This window comes from Aotus nancymaae, unplaced genomic scaffold, assembly GCF_030222135.1.
Source record: "Aotus nancymaae isolate 86718 unplaced genomic scaffold, 86718_ANA_hifiasm-v0.15.2.pri h1tg000032l_0, whole genome shotgun sequence".
Classification (NCBI taxonomy): Eukaryota; Metazoa; Chordata; class Mammalia; order Primates; family Aotidae; genus Aotus; species Aotus nancymaae.
In genome coordinates, this window is record NW_026988445.1 from 6,263,234 (window position 1) to 6,281,049 (window position 17,816).

Here is a 17,816-nt window from a genome sequence, read left to right on the forward strand (position 1 = left end):
ACTGCCTAATATCTCATTTTTAATCTAGTCAGCCAAGGAAAGCAATCTCTCTCTCTCTCTCTCTCTCTCTCTCTCTCTCTCTCTCTCTCACACACACACACACACACACACACACACACACACACACACACTAACTTGAATAAGTTTACAAATTCTTGAAATGAAGCAACTCTTCTACTAGATTCCCTGATACCTTATACTTACACAGGCCAGCATCTCTTTTCTGGGGTAAAAAAAGACAGTGGCCCCTTTCCCTAAAACAGGGAGCCAAGGAAATGCACCTGTACTGGAGAATGAATATTCTAATACTTAAGAACCTTTTGGTGAAGGTGAAGGGGGCTTGTTGAAAACATTGCTGTGAGCAGATGGACCCCTGAAACCATCTGCTATGAAGCAACTAAAGGTTCAATGATGCATTACGGAATTATTTAGCTCTCAAAGAGCCTGAAAGTAGTTAGTAATGATGGCATCTGTACCGAGAGCAAACAACCTATTTATATATGATCTATTACTTCATAAACTGTTTGGAGACCCTCATTTCTTAAAGAGGCAGAAGACTTCTTGATTGCAGGTATAAAATTTTTACTGATATAACTGTAAATTATAACCTTAAAATTAGCATCTATTTTCCTCCTTTGGATTAAGTAAACTTTTTGCTGAAACTGATGTTTTTCTCATCCCCCAATAAAAGTGTAACTGACTATCTGTTATAATTTAAATCAAAAAGAAACAAAAGGAATTTTTATTTCCTAAAATCATATCCATTGGATATTTTAACTTCTATATAAATGTATGATCTTTTTAAAGTGAAGTTTTTCTATTATGAAAAGCGTATGTCAAATCAGACAAATAAGAACAGAAAAAGGAAAAGTTGTTACTAATTAATGATAACCACTATTAATAACTACTGTATTTTCTTCAGATCTTTTTCCATACTTAGGTCAAAAACAAACAAACAAACAAATTTAATTCTATAATCTCTGCAAAAGTATATGTGTTCTTGTGAAGCACTGTTCTTGTAATATACAACTTGAGAGCTTATTCCTTTCATTCATGGTCTCCTGGAAATATCTAAAATTCCAACTGGTATATCCATATACTCGAATATTGCTCGACAATAAAACAGAATGAATGACTAATATACATAACAACATAGAAGAATCTCAAATGCATTATACTAAGTAAAAGAAGCCAGACCTAAAAACTACATACTGTATGGTTGGAAATATATGGCATTCTGGAAAAAGCAAAACTGTAGAATGAAGAACAGATTGTGTTTCCAGGGCTTACGGATGAGGAAAGAGTTAGACTAGAAAGAGATAGCATGACAGGTTCCTTTGAGGGTGATGGAATTGTAATCTTGACTGAGGCAGGGGTTACATGGTTCTATATACATTTAGGAAATGCATAAAACTGCACAGCAAAAAGAATAAATTATTACTTTTTGTACATTAAAAAGGGAATTTAAAAACTATTTTTCAAAGGAGTAGAGAGCAAGAAAGTTGTCAGGTCTCAGTTTTACACTCGCTACAGAAAATGCATTTAGTCATTCAATAATTATTTATTGAGTACTACTGTATTTCAGGCGCTGGGAATAGAGCAGTGAATAAATGAAACACCTGCACTCGGGAGCATACAGTCTAGTGGAGGAAGAGAGTAAACAAAAATAACTAAATTATACTGGGTTCGTTTGTGGTAGAATGTGGTAAGTGCCATAGAGAAAAGTGAATCAGAGAAGACGAATAGAGAGGAGGGCCTCTCAGAGAAGGTCATATTTGAGCAAAGTCTTGAAGGAGATGAGAGGATGGCCATATGGAGAAAGCCAACGAAAGGCCCTGAGGCCCAGAGGGAAAAATGTGCTTGGTACAATCCGAGAAGGAGAGGGGGCTGGCTGGTGCAGGGGACCAGAGGGAGAGCAGTGGAAAATGCAATCAGAGGAGCAGGGAGGTGGGTCTTGAGAGAATCCTAGATAGACATAGGAACTTGACTTTACTCTGTGTGAAGAGTGCTGCTGGACGGTTTCAAGTGGAGGAGTAGCATGGTCTTACTTACCTTTGTTTATTTTTTTTGATATCAATCTGCTTGCTATGTGAGAATAGCGTATGGCTTGGGTTGGGGGAGACTCATAGAGGGGAACCAACCAGAAGGCTCGCACAATCCAGGATGAGAAGAGGAGAGCCCTAAAGTTGGTGAAGAGTCACTGGACTCCAGATCTGGAAGTTAAAGACAATAGGATTTCACCAAAATGGATGTAGAACGTGAGGGGAAGGGAGAAGTCAAGGAGGACTTGAGGTCCGGGGTTTGATCAACTAGAAAGGTGGATTTGTTGTAACTATCATGGGGGAAGACTGTAGAAAGAACAAGTCTAGAAGCAAAAATCATGAATTCAAAAAATAAGTTCATTTTTGAACTTGCTATTGTTTGAAACATGAATTTCCAAGTCTGGTAGACAGTTCGATATCCTGAGTTTGGAATTCAGGAGAGATATCCAAGGAGGAGATATAAATTTGAGAGTCATCAAGGTATAGATGGTATTTACAGTCATGGGATCCATTTGAGTCATTTCCCAAAGGAGCTGTAGGCCCCATAGATGTATCTAAATGCTCACATCTTTGTGGAACAGAAAAGAGCTCTAAGCTTCTATGTACTAAGCCTGCCTACTCCCCAAGAAATTTCAACAAAAGGCATGAAGGGAGCTTTTGCAAACATTTAACTTGAAAGTCAAACGTCAGCTTGAAATAATAGCAAGAGAAACTTCTTCTTTCATATCCTGCTCCCTGAGAATTTTGCGATGTAATAATCCCTGTTATGCATATATCCCATATTAACTGTATCAGAGGCATAGCAGTGGCTTTTATAGGGAGGTCACCTAAGAATTTGCAGCATCTAAGTGTCATATATATATATATTTTTTTTTTTTTTTTTTTTTTTTTTTTTTGAGAAGGAGTTTCACTCTTGCTGCCCAGGCTGGAGTGCAATGGCGTGATCTCGGCTCATCGTAAACCCTGCCTCCCAGGTTCAAGTGATTCTCCTGCTTCAGCCCCCCGAGTAGCTGGGATTACAGGCACCCGCCACCATGCCTGGCTGATTTTGTATTGTTAGTAGAGACGGGATTTTTCCATGTTGGTCAGGCTGGTCTTGAACTTCCAACCTCAGGTGATCGGCCCACCTCAGCCTCCCAAAATGCTGGGATTGCAGGTGTGAGCCACTGCACCCGGCCTGTATATACATTTTGAAGGGATGTTTGATTTCATTCTTTAAAAATACTACATTTGGCTACATGTAGAATTATTTAAAAGCAAAACATATATAAAGAACTTGGAATATGCAAATAAAAAATAGAATTTACACTGTATTTACATTTATACAAATAATACATATAAAAGAGAAAATTTAACTTTTTAGTTCTGAATCAGTAGTTAGCAAGGACTTTTCATATTTAATTTATTTTTATAAAATTAGCTATGTTTGTAAAAGCTACTTTTAAAAATGCATTAGTTTTAAGTATATCATCCTAAAATAATACTCTAAAGAGAGTATTCATTTCTACCATAAAAACATAGAAAATGTTCTTTGTTGAATCACTCATTTATACTTCTTCTGAGCTTATGAAATTAAAATGATACTTTTTTTACACAATTTGAAGCACTATACTTTATTGAGATATAGCTGAGAAAGTTTTCTCAGCAAAAAGATCATACAAATTTAAACACTGAAGATTTTTTAAGCTGGAACAAATTTAAGCTCTCAATTAGTCAAGCAAATATTTATCGAGCAACATCTTATAATAGTGACATCCAATTGTCTTGCATTTTGCTTCTTGCCTTTAGAAATTTTTGTGGCTGTGGCGGTGTGCAGTGGCTCATGCCTGTAATCCCAGTGTTTTGGGAGGCCTAGGTGGGTGGATGACTTGAGGTCAGGAGTTTGAGACTAGCCTGGCCAACATGGTAAAACCCTCCAAAATGGAGAGTGTGACATTTATGAAATGGTTTAAATCTATCTCTGCCAAAAAAATACAAAAATTAGCCAGGCATAGTGGCATGTGCCTATAGTCCCAGCTACTTGAGAGGCTGAGGCACGAGAATTGCTTGAATCCTGGAGGCAGAGATTGCAAAGCAAGTTTTGTGGCTGTGATTTTTTTCTCCTTCCTGCTCCTCTGCATTACCAAGTGCAATAAACACAGGTATTGCAGAGTTGATTCTTAATTTTGATTTTATTGATTTGATTAACAATTAAATTTGATTAAAGTGTTTTAATATAACAAACTATCCTTTTCAAACACCCTCAGAAATCTTAAGCAGTCATCTTTTTTCTTTTATTAGAAATAAAGAACTTATAAAACCCAATTATTTAATTGAAACTAAACATTTGTTTTATAAGTATAAAAAATTATAAAGCAGCAAAAGTGCTAAAAATACTATAGAACTGGTCTTGTCTCATTAACCTCAGAATTAAACCTAAAAAAATCTTTTTTTTTTTTTTTTTGAGACAGAGTTTCGCTCATTGCCCAGGCTGGAGTGCAATGGCGCCATCTCGGCTCATTGCAACCTCTGCCTCCTGGGTTCAAGCGATTCTCCTGCCTCAACCTACCCAGTAGCTGGGATTACAAGCATGTGCCACCATGCCCAGCTAATTTTGTATTTTTAGTAGAGACGGGGTTTCTTCATGTTGTCAGGCTGGTCTCGAACTCCCGACCTCAGGTGACCTGCCCTCCTCAGCCTCCCAAAGGGCTAGGATTACAGGCATGAACCACTGTGCCCAGCCTAGAAAGTATCTTTTAATGAAATAAGCATTCTTGATCTCTCTCTCTCTCTCTCTCTCTCTCTGTTTCTCAGGTGGCTCTATGTTTTCTGTCTTATTTTCTTTTGTATTATATTACTTCAAAAACAAAGTTCCTGAAATACAGGTGATAAATCTGAAGAGAAATTCATGTGTGATGCCTCAAACTAGGTCTCCAAGCTACAGAGTTGAAACACAAGCGTCCCCATCTCCCTGATGCAGGCTACATTCGCCTCCGCACCTCACCTCACCTGCCAATCAATCACCAGTCAATCAAGGAAAGGGGCACAATCAGCAGCTTAATGACAGCCAGATGGCACCTGCCTTTCATGAACTGTGTTCCTAAGTCAGAGTCTGCCTGGGACTAGACTCAATGTTCTATCCCCGGGTAATCATGAGATGTTTTTGTATTCAGTATAAGCTTTAATGGCTCACACCTCAGATAGGACCCCCTCAGCCTACCCACTCCATGAAGAGAGTTCTCCCAGCATCCACTGATTTGACATAAACAAAGTAGTCTCTTGTCACTAAAACAAGCAACCTTATTTCTTTCCAATCTGACTTCAGAATGATAACTTGTTAATTGGCCCTGCAAAAGAGGAAGGCAAATTCACGGGGTAAATAGCCAGCCTGCATTTCCCACAGCTGAGAAGCAGTGCTGACATTTAAATAGGGACTGATGTGCTCTTCCTCACACGGGTTTACCAGAGCTTTCAACCTTGACCTGAAGGGAACACCTTTTCTGGAAGTGACAGGTAATTTAGCCTTCCTGCTAAGTTCTGGGGCTCTCTGGTGGTGAATTATGTATGGTGCTTCTATGATACAGACACCTGTCCACTGAGAGCCAAACCAAAGCTGATAGATTCCTCTTAAAGACCTTAGATTAGATATAAACTACCTTTTTCCCCCTAGAAAAGTCGTCATGATGCCAATCACCATTCCTTTCCTTTCCTCCCATGATTTCAGGGATTCGAGAGAGATCTAAAGCAAACTGAGCAATGTTTGCATTTATAAAACCACTATTAGGACAGAACTCTACTTTCTCTTTTTATATAACTGAAATGGTTAAAAAAAACTCTTTTAGGTTGGAATAATCAACTTGTGAATTGTTAATTATTGATGTTTGCCTCCCTGCCTCACCCATACTAGGTCTTAAAATAATTCACTGAGCTGGACAAATGAGAGCATTATATTGATTAAATCAGTTTCCAGCAAGCTTGTCACCAGTTCAAAGCAGCTTTTAGACTGAAAATGCAAAACTGTATCACACTATCTTCCTAGTGTATATTATAATTTGAAACAGATAAATATTTTGGATCTGGAAAATAGGTAAGGGGTAACGTCAGTATCACTGCAAAAGTCCTGGTAGATATGAGGACAGACTAGATAAATGGAGGGTTGACATTTATGAAATGGTTTAAATCTGTTATTGTGGGTGGTGGGGACGGTTGAGGGAGTGAATGAGCATTGCGTTGAAAAGGACGGACTTCTCCAGAACAGACTTCCTATTTATGTCCCATTCAAACGGTCCCTGGCCAGCCAGACTTTGGCTGAGACTTAATCTGAAATCCGTGGAACCACCTCTGCAACTGAAATGGTCCAGGGAATAATCTGATACCCTGGGGAAGACCCTGTGAAATGTTATTTTTTGTTGTTCACTATTTATAGTGCTGGTGTCAAAAACAGAAATAAGGGCGCCTCCACACAGGAGCAAATCTCCTTCTGAAACAGTTGCTTTGGGACTGGAAATGTGCTTGGAGCTCTTTCCACGGCTGTTCAGCTCAGCACAAACCTTTAGTTTTGTATTCTTTCCCCTGGAATTGAAAAGAAGTCCCAGGCTTCCCTGAAGCAGTGGCTGTTTTCCCACTTCTTGTCCAGTAGAGTCCAGGAAGGGAAATATGACCACCTTATGACTCAAGGACAGGCAGGTCCATATCCATTAAAGATGGGATGTAAATGGGGAAAAATCTCCTGAGATGAGCCCCTCCCACAGCCACTGCCCTCCAAGTCTCTTGCTGGAGTGCAGACTGAGAATCTCATTAGGAATCTAATACAATAAAGACATGTAGATCTTAAGGGTGGGGGTGGAGTGGAAATCAAATTAACTTCATTACTTTATTCTGCACCTCACAGCGCTTCTGCCAGTGGACAATTGCATTAGATCAGAGAGAAGATCAAAAGGCAAAAAACTCCCTGGAAATTCATTGTCTGAAGCAAGACTCAAGAGACAGGGAAGAACTGGGGGGAGGAGGCAGGAGTAAATTGGGTTGACCTGAGACATAAATTTACTACATCTGCCCACACTCATGCTAGGCCCTTTTCTTAGCTTTTTCAACTCCCGGGTCAATGTCTTGTTTTATGTCGGCCATGGGAGATGGAGCAGGGAGGCCTGAGTCGAGAAGAGAGAAAGCAAAGCTCCCATCTCCAACTTAGCTAGAGTCATTTGAGTCGCGCTTTAAATTTTAGAAAGCCGTTAGAATTATTTAAGTAAATGTCCAAAAATGTTGCTGAAATGCCTCTGAACTTCTGGCCCGTAACAGAAATATAGAGGGAGAAATGTTCAAGAAGGAAAAATGTAAACATATTTGATCACAAAATAGGCGGTGTGGGCATTTTTACAAGACAGAAATACAACCAGAGGTGTTATAGTTTTTGAAAATTAAACTGGGTAAATATGATAGCAAAATAAGGCATAGTATGATTTAATATATTATACACTTATTTAACAATTAGTTGATTGAGTTACTGGGAGTTGAGATCATGTGTACCAGAAAGAAAGAAAGTAATTAAAAAAAAAACTTGAAACACCAAACCTCCTCAATAATATGGGTCTATCAAAGGGGCACAGGAGCCAACTGAAAGAGATCTCAATGGCCAAAACTGGGACAATTCGAGCAACAAAAACAGTAGTATTAGATTCTAACTCAAAGGACAAAATATATATCTAAATTTCCATGAATCCATGCTGATATTAATTAACTGATTGGGGGAAATGAGACCAACACTCTGCGTAGCAGAATTCCAAATAACTGATGTAAGTACTCCATCCTCAAGGAAGAGGAGCATGAACCCCCCATTCCATAAGTGTGGGCTGCACAGAGTGACTTCCTTCCAAAAAGCACAGTGTGGAAAGTGGGGAAAAAAGACTGATTCCACAGTGGAGGAAACTGACACAAAAACTACCTCCACCAGTTGCACAAAAGTGACAAGTCATGCTGATACGATATATGATATATCGATGTGTATATGTATGTGATGTATATGAGAGGATGTGATGAAAATGCCACTTTACCTCTGTAATTAGCCTCCTAAAAACCTATAGCCCCAGACTAATTATGAGAAAAAAAAATCAGACAGTCTCTCATAGATGAACAGTCTACAAAATACCTGACCAGTATTTCTCAAAACTACCAAGGTCCACAAAAATAAGGGAAGTCTGAGAAACTGCAGCAGCCAAAAGGAAACTAAGGAGGCATGATGAACAAATGTAAATGCAATGGGGTGTCCTAGATGGGGTCCTGGGGAGAAAAATGTTATTTGGTAAAACTATGGAGGTTTGAGTAAAATATGGACCTTAGCTAATAATAATGTATGCATATTGGTTCATTAAACTGTAACCAATGATTCATACCAAGATAAGATATTCATAATAAGGGATACTGGATGCTTGGATATATGGGAACACTATACTATCTTCTCAATTTTTCTGTAAATCAAAAAATGTTCTAAAAAATAAAGTCTGTTAAAATTAGTGAATACCATAGCTCTGCTCTCAAAAAAACTTTCAATCAAGTGGGAAATAATCTAGAGACCTCTATAATAAATTCCTTTCCCTGTGCTCATCAGAAAATCAAGCCACTAGAGGACTGCAACATTGAACTTACTTAATTTAAGATTAAAAAAATTAAGAAATCACTATTGACATTATCTGAAACTACTAATGTATTGTTTATACTATAATTGCAGAAGAAAAAGTATAGAAAATCCACTAAGGGATTTTTTTTTTTAACCTAGAGATAGGTCTTATTTCACTGTGTAATTCTTAATTAAACACAGACCAATAAATGGCATATATAAAATATATATATTAATATTAAATAGATATACAATCCTGTGATCACCTACCTTTCTCTCTCCCTTTTCCTCTCTTACACACGTAACACTTTATCCCCAGCTCCTTCCCTCAACCTTACCAAGGTAATTGTAGTTGATCCAGTCACCTCCTGGGACAAAGGCCTGTCTGGAATTCCATGCCGTTCATTCATCTACAAATCAATAGATACATACTGACAATCAACTTTGTGCAGTAGCTAAGGGCAATGCAAAAGAGAGTAGAGCATAACATCAAAAGCTAAAGGAATATGTAAGACAAAATAGGAATTGCGGCATTTGTGTAGTTAACTCCAAACCTCCAAATAACTTCTATTAACAGTAAACGTTATCATTTCTGATGACTGTTCAGGGATATGTACTACAACTTCTTAAACAAAAGTTCATTTAAAATATTGAACTTGAGTCAGGCCTTGGAGGAGTGTGGAGACTTGAAGAGAGGGGAGGGTCTCTGTCCAAGAATGGGTAGCTACAGCTGGTGTCGAGGAAAGACTATGGAGGCCACCAAGACGTTTTCACGATTTTATAGGCAATTACAATTTGTGGATCAATCAATTACATGTCAACACTATACCATTACTAATTCTTTGGTTGGCTGGGTGTAAAGGCTCATGCCTGTAATCCCAGCATTTTGGGAGGCCAAGGTGGGTGGATCACTTGAGGCCAGGAGTTCAAGATCAGCCTGGGCAACACGGCGAAACCACACCTCTACAAAATACAAAAACATTAGCCGGGAGTGGTGTTGCATGCCTGTCATCCAAGCTACTCGGGAGACTGAGGTGGGAGGATTGCTTGAGCCCAGGGAGACTGAAGCTGCAATGAGCATGATTGTACCACTGCACTCCATCCTGGATGACACAGTTGACAGAGTGAGACCCTGTCTTAAAAAAAAAAAGAGAGAAAGAATTCTTTGGTTGAGTTATGCATGTATTAAAGTTAAATAGATTGTCAGTGACAAATTTCTTTCCCATAGACAAATTGTGTCATGAGGGTGTATGTGTGTGTGTGTATATATACATATATATGCATCTTTCTGACCTTTTGTAAACTACACAATTTGGATAATCCAGCTTCAGAAATTATCTATCTATATATCTATACATACATCTCTTTCATGGCATCTAAGTGACCGTTTCAGAATTAGCACTCTGATATACAGGATATCCCTAGGGTATACAGGACCTGGGACAAATACTTTTTATGAACTCTTGTCTATATAAACAATTGGATTGAAAATTAAATGAACCCATGTGAGATATAATGGTATATTAATGAAGATTTAGAATAGATGGGTAGAGAATAGACATATTTATTGTTCAATCAGAGCACATGGAGATTCTCTTCATGGGTAGGAGTCATCAATGCCTGTTTCAGTCCAGGAACCATCTCTTTGTGGTCTTTAATGTCACATGCTCCCTTCTCAGCTAATTTTGTATCTTCCTTCATAAGAAAAAAGTAAAAATTCTACTTTTATGGCTTAAAATGTCATAGCTCTTCAGAATCTGCTTGCATTGAAACAACATAGATCTTTGTTTCTTTGTTTTTTTTTCTTTTGAGAAGGAATCTAACTCTGTCACCCAGGCCAGAGTACAGTGGCACAATCTCAGCTCACTGCAAACTCCACCTCCCCATTCAAAGATTCTCCTACCTCAGCTTCCCAAATAGCTGTGATTACAGGCGTGTGCCACCACACCCAGCTAATTTTTTGTATTTTTAGTAGAGACGGGATTTTTGCCATGTTGGCCAGGCTGGTCTTGAACTCCTGGCCTCAGGTGATCCACCAGTCTTGGCCTCCCAAAGTGCTGGGATTAGAGGCATGAGCCACCGTGCCCAGCCTGTTTCGGTAGTTTTCTAATACGAAATGCTCTTTACATCATCCATGGTGCTACTAATGAATGCTGGCTTCCAGCGACTTCTCTCAAAGGTTGTTAACTATGTTTCTTTGAGGATGACTACAAATTCAAGACTTATCCAGAGTATGCAGGAAAATGTAAACCATATCTCATTTTCTGGTCAAATTTACTAATCAGAATTATACACACAAATAGATCTTCCAGACATGACTTCTCCTGAACCCTGGGCTGTAATTTCTATGTTCCTAAAATGTGATCCTTCATTGTTGACCACACCTTTGCCATACAGCGTCTGCTGGGCAGCCCAAGAAAAGCAGGCCCATTCCCATAAGAAATGTCTGTCCTTTGAGACAAACTCCGGGAAGGCACGCAGGGAGAGCCACATCAGGAGCATTTGTTGACTCAGCCAGGGGAGCCCGTTGATCTGGTGGAGCGGTGGCCATCCCAGCGTTGCCTAGGATCTGTGGAGAGGACGAGTGACCACCTTGGGTGCCAACACGGGAGCACACAGAGGAAGGGACAAGGAAGCCTCCTGCCCTGGGAAGCAGCACTGTGGCTGGAAGAGAGGCATGGCTCTGACAGAATTGGGCTGTAGTCCAGACCCCTTAATTCTTCCGTGTGCCTGACGTGAGTGGGAGTCACCCAAAATTAGCACATGGGCACCAACCACTCTGGGTGCCGGTTTCTGTAGGATCCTCTTGATCCAGCAGGGTGAGGGGTCAGAGAGCCCCCCCCCAAAAAGGCAGAAACAGGAACTTTGGGTGCCCTTCTTGGTTCCAGACAAGGGACTAGACCTCCAACATTTTGAGAAGAGATTGCCAAAATGGGTGGAGGAACAGGGGTTACAGATGTTGAGTCAGAGCAGAGGGCTCCTGCTTGGATCTAAGGACGGTATGCATGAAATGTGCAACACTCTTTTTAAAAAGTGGTTTAAAAACAACAACAAAAATGTGCTATTGATTTATGGGTTGCGTAGTGGATTTTATGCATCCCGCTTCTGTCCTGTATGAGGATGTTATTTAAAATAGGACCCATTTTTGTTGGGTTTCACAGAAACATTGGCATTTAGGCAGAAGTTAGTGGCTAATGTGAAAACAATATGTGGAGTTTGTGGTGAAGGGCACACATGGACTTCCGGATGTGAATAAGATTGTATGCTGCCCTGGTTGCTGTCAGTAGCCGCCTTGCTGTATGGAAACCACCTGGAGATGAAGCCCATACACTAAGGAGAGCAGAGCTCAGAAAACTCCAGAATCAGGAGCTGGGTTCCTGATCACATGGAATCTGAGGTTTAACTTACCCCTGGATCTTTGAGTTACATGAACTGCTGGATCATATTTTATTCTTAAGCTATTTTGAGATGGATTTTAAAAGTATATATTACTTAGAATCATAAAGATTAGGATTGGTAAAAGCATTCATTGCTTACAAAACCAGTCTCAGCTGGAATGCTCATCCTTAAGCTATTTTGAGATGGATTTTTTAAAAAATACTGGGCCTGGTGTGGTGGTTCATGCCTGTAATCCCAGCACTTCGGGAGGCTGAGACAGGTGGTTCACTTGAGGTCAGGCATTTGAGACCAGGCTGGCCAACATGGCAAAACCTCGTCACTACTAAAAATGCAAATACTATCCAAGTGTGGTGGTGGGTGCCTGTAATCCCAGCTACTTGGGAGGTTGAGGCAGGAGAATCACTTGAACCTGGGAGGTAGAGGTTGCAATGAGCAGAGATCACACCACTACACTCCAGCCTGGGCAACAAAGCAAGACTGTGCCTCAAAAAAAATTACTCAGAATCATAAGGCAAAATTAGGATTGATAAAATTAGGATTGGTAAAAGCATTGCCTACAAAACCAGCCTTAGTTGGAATTCTCATCCTAAGAAGAAAATAATAAGTAGAAGGTAGGCACATGGTTTATAAAAACTCTGAAACCTAGGAAGAGCCTCGGAGGGTCCTTTACATGGTAATTCTCATATAACCAGAAGGAAATCAGTCACATTATTCTAAATAGCCTTGTACCTTTACCAAAGTGCCATCAGCCTCCATTAATTAAATTCTTTCCATGTCATTTCCATCCTTCCTATCTCTAGAACTCATGGGCTCTATCATATTTCGGGATTTGGTTAAAAGTTACCTTTTCTTTTTCTCATATTGCTCTAAATGTATTTGTATTCTCGCTCTAAATAGATTATATGCTCCTTGATATCAAGGTCTGTGGCAGGCAGCTTTCAAGGGGCCCTCACTGACCCACCTCATGGTACTCTCACCCTGTGTAAGCCTCTCCCCTTGAGTGCGGGCTGGCCTAGTGACTTGCTTTTGACAAACAGACTGTAGCAAAAGTGATGGAATGGCACTTCTGCCATTAGGTTATAAAACACTTTGAGTTCTGTCTTGCTGGACTACTGTTCTACAAAGTGAGAAAATTCCAAGCTGTAAAATAGAGTGTGAAAGGAATCATTAAAAAATATGCAATGTGCTGGTTTCTAAACCATAATAAAACGTGACTGGCAAGAATGTCTGTTTGACTGTCCTTCCATCCTCTTTTAGTCTGCAAGTGAAAAGATCACCTCAATGGCATAAGCGGGCATCTACCTTTTATCACACCTTAAGATCGCCCCTTAGGGCAGACTGAGTGAAAAGCATACGTTTCCCAGTGTTTCCTTCTGTCATCTTCATCTGTTTGCCTACTCCTCTCCCCCAAAGCATTTGTGTCACTCTCTTCCGGCATTTGGATGTCTCTTAGCTTCTGAACTGAACTTCTGAAAGAGTTTAAAGGGGAGATGATCTGACAAGGAGATTTGCTTGTCTTAAGGCCTGGCTGTGCCTGCCTTTAATTAAAAATGGTATTGATTTTTCTCTGCTCTAATGATAGGCACTAGTCTGCCCTCCCCATGTTCGTAACTGACAGTTTAAGTATGAAACAAAGGGCATTTATTCAGCACTTAATGCAAAATTATGACTGATTAAAAAGTGATTTATCATGAGAACAACATCTGTAGAGGCTTTGGGTTTTTTTGGTGTGTCTTTTTTTCAATGCTCACTTTAACCAGAGTTTGAAAAGTATAGCAGGATGACTGGAACAATTCTCAGCTTCCCTAATTCGTTTCTCCTTCCCTGGTTTCAGCACAAAACATAAACTAAATTTTACAGTGAATTCAGGACCAAAAAGCACAGGAGGAAAAAAAATTCAGAATTCCAGAAGTCAGACATGTAGCATATCCTAGATAAGCTGCCAAGTTGCCTTCTGGTAGCAAAACACTGAGTTAGAACTTTTCCAGGACTACATTCTTCTGACACCTGACTCTCTCTTTTCCTACTTCCCATAGTGTTTAACTCCGTGGAAACTGACCTGGCATCTTGGATGAGAAAGCACTGCTAGAACATTTGGAAGGAAGACATGAGAGCAAGAAAAGGAAGTTATAATTAGGTAATGTAGTCAACTTTTATTAAACCTTTGAGTTTAGGTCTTTTTTCAGTCTTGAGTGGGCCCAGTCTGCCTTCTTTCTTGAGAGCAGTGAGTAGCTTCCATGTCTTTTTAGGTTAAGAACACAAGCTCTGAAGCCCCCCTCATGGTACCAATCTCATGCCTATCAGCTGTGTGGCCTTGAGCATGCTATTTAATCGTTCTATGCCTCAGCTTTTTTACCTCCAAAATGAGGTTAATAATCTCACCACCATGTAGGGTTAATGGGAGTCTTAAAACAATTAGAATGGCATCTAATGTATAATAAACACCTTGAAAGTATTACTAGATTTCATCAAATATAAGATGCCATCATAAATTACATCTTGATTTCAGAGATATTAACATGTAAAGAAAAGACACCTCTTAGAATTAATAAGATACTATAGGTAGCTATTGTTGATAATGCCTGTTTATTTATAATTACGAACTTTGACCAGAAAATGAAATGATACTCAAGGTTGAGGATTTTCATAAATATCAATATTAAAATAGTAGGGGTTGACATGTTTCACACTTGTGTCTGCTGCCTCTTTTAATTCTCAGGTGGAGTGGGATAGCACAGACTCATGGATTTCCTACTCCAGCTCTGTTACCTACCAGGTTTCTAATCAAGTTACATCCCCCTGAAAGTCTCAGTTGGATATAGTAATGCCCATGTCACAGCAATCCAGGTAACTCCTCAAGCAAACAAGCCTGGCATGGTGGTCAAGTCAAACAGGGGTGCGCGCGCACACACACACACACACACACAAACACACACACACGCATCAAAGTAATCAATGCAGGTAAAATGAGAACATTATTGAACTGTATCATACTTACTTTACTGTTCAGAATTAAAAAAAAAAACTTAAGCATAAACTTCTAGTTTCTGCTTCTGCTGGTAAAGAGTTTGGAAACTGCCACTCTGTCCTAACAACAAGAACAAAGCTAAAAAGACTGAAAAAATCAACTCCTTTTGGATTCAAAAGAGAAGTAAGGGCACAGGGCAAACTGCTACCCCCAAGACTGGAAAGAAAGACAGTGAGTACTGGGAGACACTGGGTACTGGGTAGAGACTCAGAAGTAGAAACTGCCCAGGGAATCAATGCTGGGGAGAAACAACAACAAAACCCTGAACCGTGATTGATGAACTGCTGGAGGCTCTGTATGGAGAGTCTAAGAGTTAAAAATGCCAGGGGACTCAGTCATAGGGAGCCCTCTATATTTTGTGAGTTTTACCTCTAGGAGTTCATCTAGGTTTTCAGAGTAAATATCACAGAAGAATCTCCTCATGCTTCCAGCAGAGGGAGGGGAAAAGGAATCATTTTGAAACATGTTAGAGCATTGCATTCTTCCTTAAAAGGCCTGGCCTCAAGAGAAATTATTTCACCAGAGTATAACCTGCTGGAGTTTTATCAGAGCCTGTCTTAGGGGAAGGGAAATACCTTGCTTTAGCTACCGCTAGCTGCAGCCTCTACATGGTAGAAAGAAAATACCCAACTCCAGTTCCCTCTAATCATCCTTGTCCCACCTAAATGGGGGATAAAGGGGTAGTGAGAAGTACTTGTGAAGCTCACAGTCCAGAGGAACAGGCTAACTTAAAAACAGACCTAATCACAGGATTGCAGAATGCTTTCCTTCCCCCAACCATACCTCTAAAGAACTATTTCAACAGGGTTTCTTTTTTGAGACGGAGTTGCACTCTATCACCGAGGCTGGAGTGCAGTAGCACAATCTTGACTCACTGCAACCTCCGTCTCCCCAGTTGAAGCGATTCTGTCTCAGCCTCCCAAGTAGCTGGGATTACAGGTGCATGCTGCCATGCCCAGCTAATTTTTTGCAGTTTAGTAGAGACAGGGTTTCACCATGTTGCCCAGGCTGGTCTCGAACTCCTAAGCTCAGGCAATCCACCTGCCTCGCCCTCCCAAAGTGCTGGAATTACAGGCGTGACCCGCTGTGCCCAGCCTTTTACCTGGAACGTCATGTCCAGCTATCAAGAAAAAATTACAAAGCATACTAAAATGTTAAAAATAAATAAATAAAACCCACTATTTACAGAGATAGAGCAAGCATCAGAACCCAGGCATGGCAGGGATGTTGGAATTATCAGACTGAGAATTTGGAACAACTATGAGCAATATGCAAAAGGCTCTAATGGCTAATGTAGACCACATGCAAGAAAAGAGAGGCAATGTAAGCAGAGAGGTGAAAATTCTAAAAAGGAAGCAAAAGAAATGCTAGATATCAAAAACACTGTAATAGAAATGAAAAATGCCTTTGATGGGTTTAATAGACGGAACACAACTGAGACTGAAAGAGTCTTTGAGCTTGAAAACATATGAATAGAAACATCTAAACCTAAAAAGCAAAGAGAAGAAAGACTGATGAAAAGAACAGAATGTCCAAGGACGGTGGGAATAGTAGAGAAGGCATCAAATATGTTTAATGAGAATTCCAATAGGAGAAGAAAAAAAGGAGAATAGAAATATTTGAAATAATAATGATAGGATTTCCCCAACTTAATGTCAGACACCAAAACATGGAACCAGGAAGTTCAGTGAACACCAAACAGGATAAGTGCAAAATGCAAACAAAACAAACACTACACCTGGGTATATCATATTTAAACTACAGAAAATCAAATAAATCCTGAAAAAAGCCAGAGGGAAAATACACCTTCCACATAGAAGGAAAATGATAAGAATTACACCTGACTTCTCAGAATCCAGACAAGCAAAAAGAAAGTGACGTAAAATATTTGAAGTGTTGAGGGAAAGAAAAACTCACCAACTTAGAATTCTGTACCCTGTGAAAAACTATCCTTCAAAAGTGAAGGAAAAATACATATTTTTTCAGACAAACAAAATCGAGGGAATTTGCTACCAGTAGATCCATCTTGCAAGAAATATTAAAAGAAGTTTATCAGAAAGTAGAAAAATAATATAGACCAGAAACCAGACTTACATAAAGGAAGAGCATCAAAAAATAAATAAGTGAAAATAAAATAAGAACTTTTATCTTTCTTATTCTTAGTTGATCTAGCCTATAATAGTTCAAAATTATGGTAACTATGTATTCAATTTTACAATTATCTTATGTGTATATATGTGTTCAGAATGCTTATATATAAGAAATGAATAGCAGTAATGGTACAAAAAAATAAAAAATTATTTTATTTTTATTTTATTTTGCAAACTCTAGGACATCCATTAAAAGAAGTTAAAAAAAAAAGAAGTATAATACAAATTCTAAGAAAGGAGATAAAATGTAATCATATAAAATGATAAATTAAAACCACAAAAATCAAAGAAAGAGTGTAAGACAAAATTAGAAACAAAGAAAAAGGGTAACAAATAGAAAACAGTAACAAATATGGTAAATATTAATCCAAATATTAAATAATCACACTGGACATCAGTGATCTAAATATTCTAATTAAAAGACTAGAGCTTGTCACATGGATCAAACAATAAGATCTTACTATATGTTGTCTGTAAGAACCCACTTTAATATAAAGACACATATTAGATTAAAAGTAAATAGATGGAGAAATATATACCAGGCTAACACTAATCAAAAGAAAGAAGTAGTAAATATACAGCAATGTGCCACATAACAACATTTT

At 39.1% G+C, this 17,816-nt stretch overlaps 1 long non-coding RNA gene across 1 annotated transcript in view; it reads right to left on the minus strand.

Annotated features, from left to right (window-relative positions):
- Positions 1-2,084: 2,084 nt before the first annotated feature.
- Positions 2,085-17,816, minus strand: part of LOC105722267 (uncharacterized) — a 113,791-nt gene continuing 98,059 nt past the window's right edge. Inside the window, exons 3-4 of the long non-coding RNA XR_001108533.3 lie at positions 8,973-9,044; positions 2,085-2,213 (exon numbers count right to left, since the gene is read on the minus strand). This is a non-coding gene — a long non-coding RNA (uncharacterized LOC105722267). The remainder of the gene's footprint in view (positions 2,214-8,972; positions 9,045-17,816) is intronic.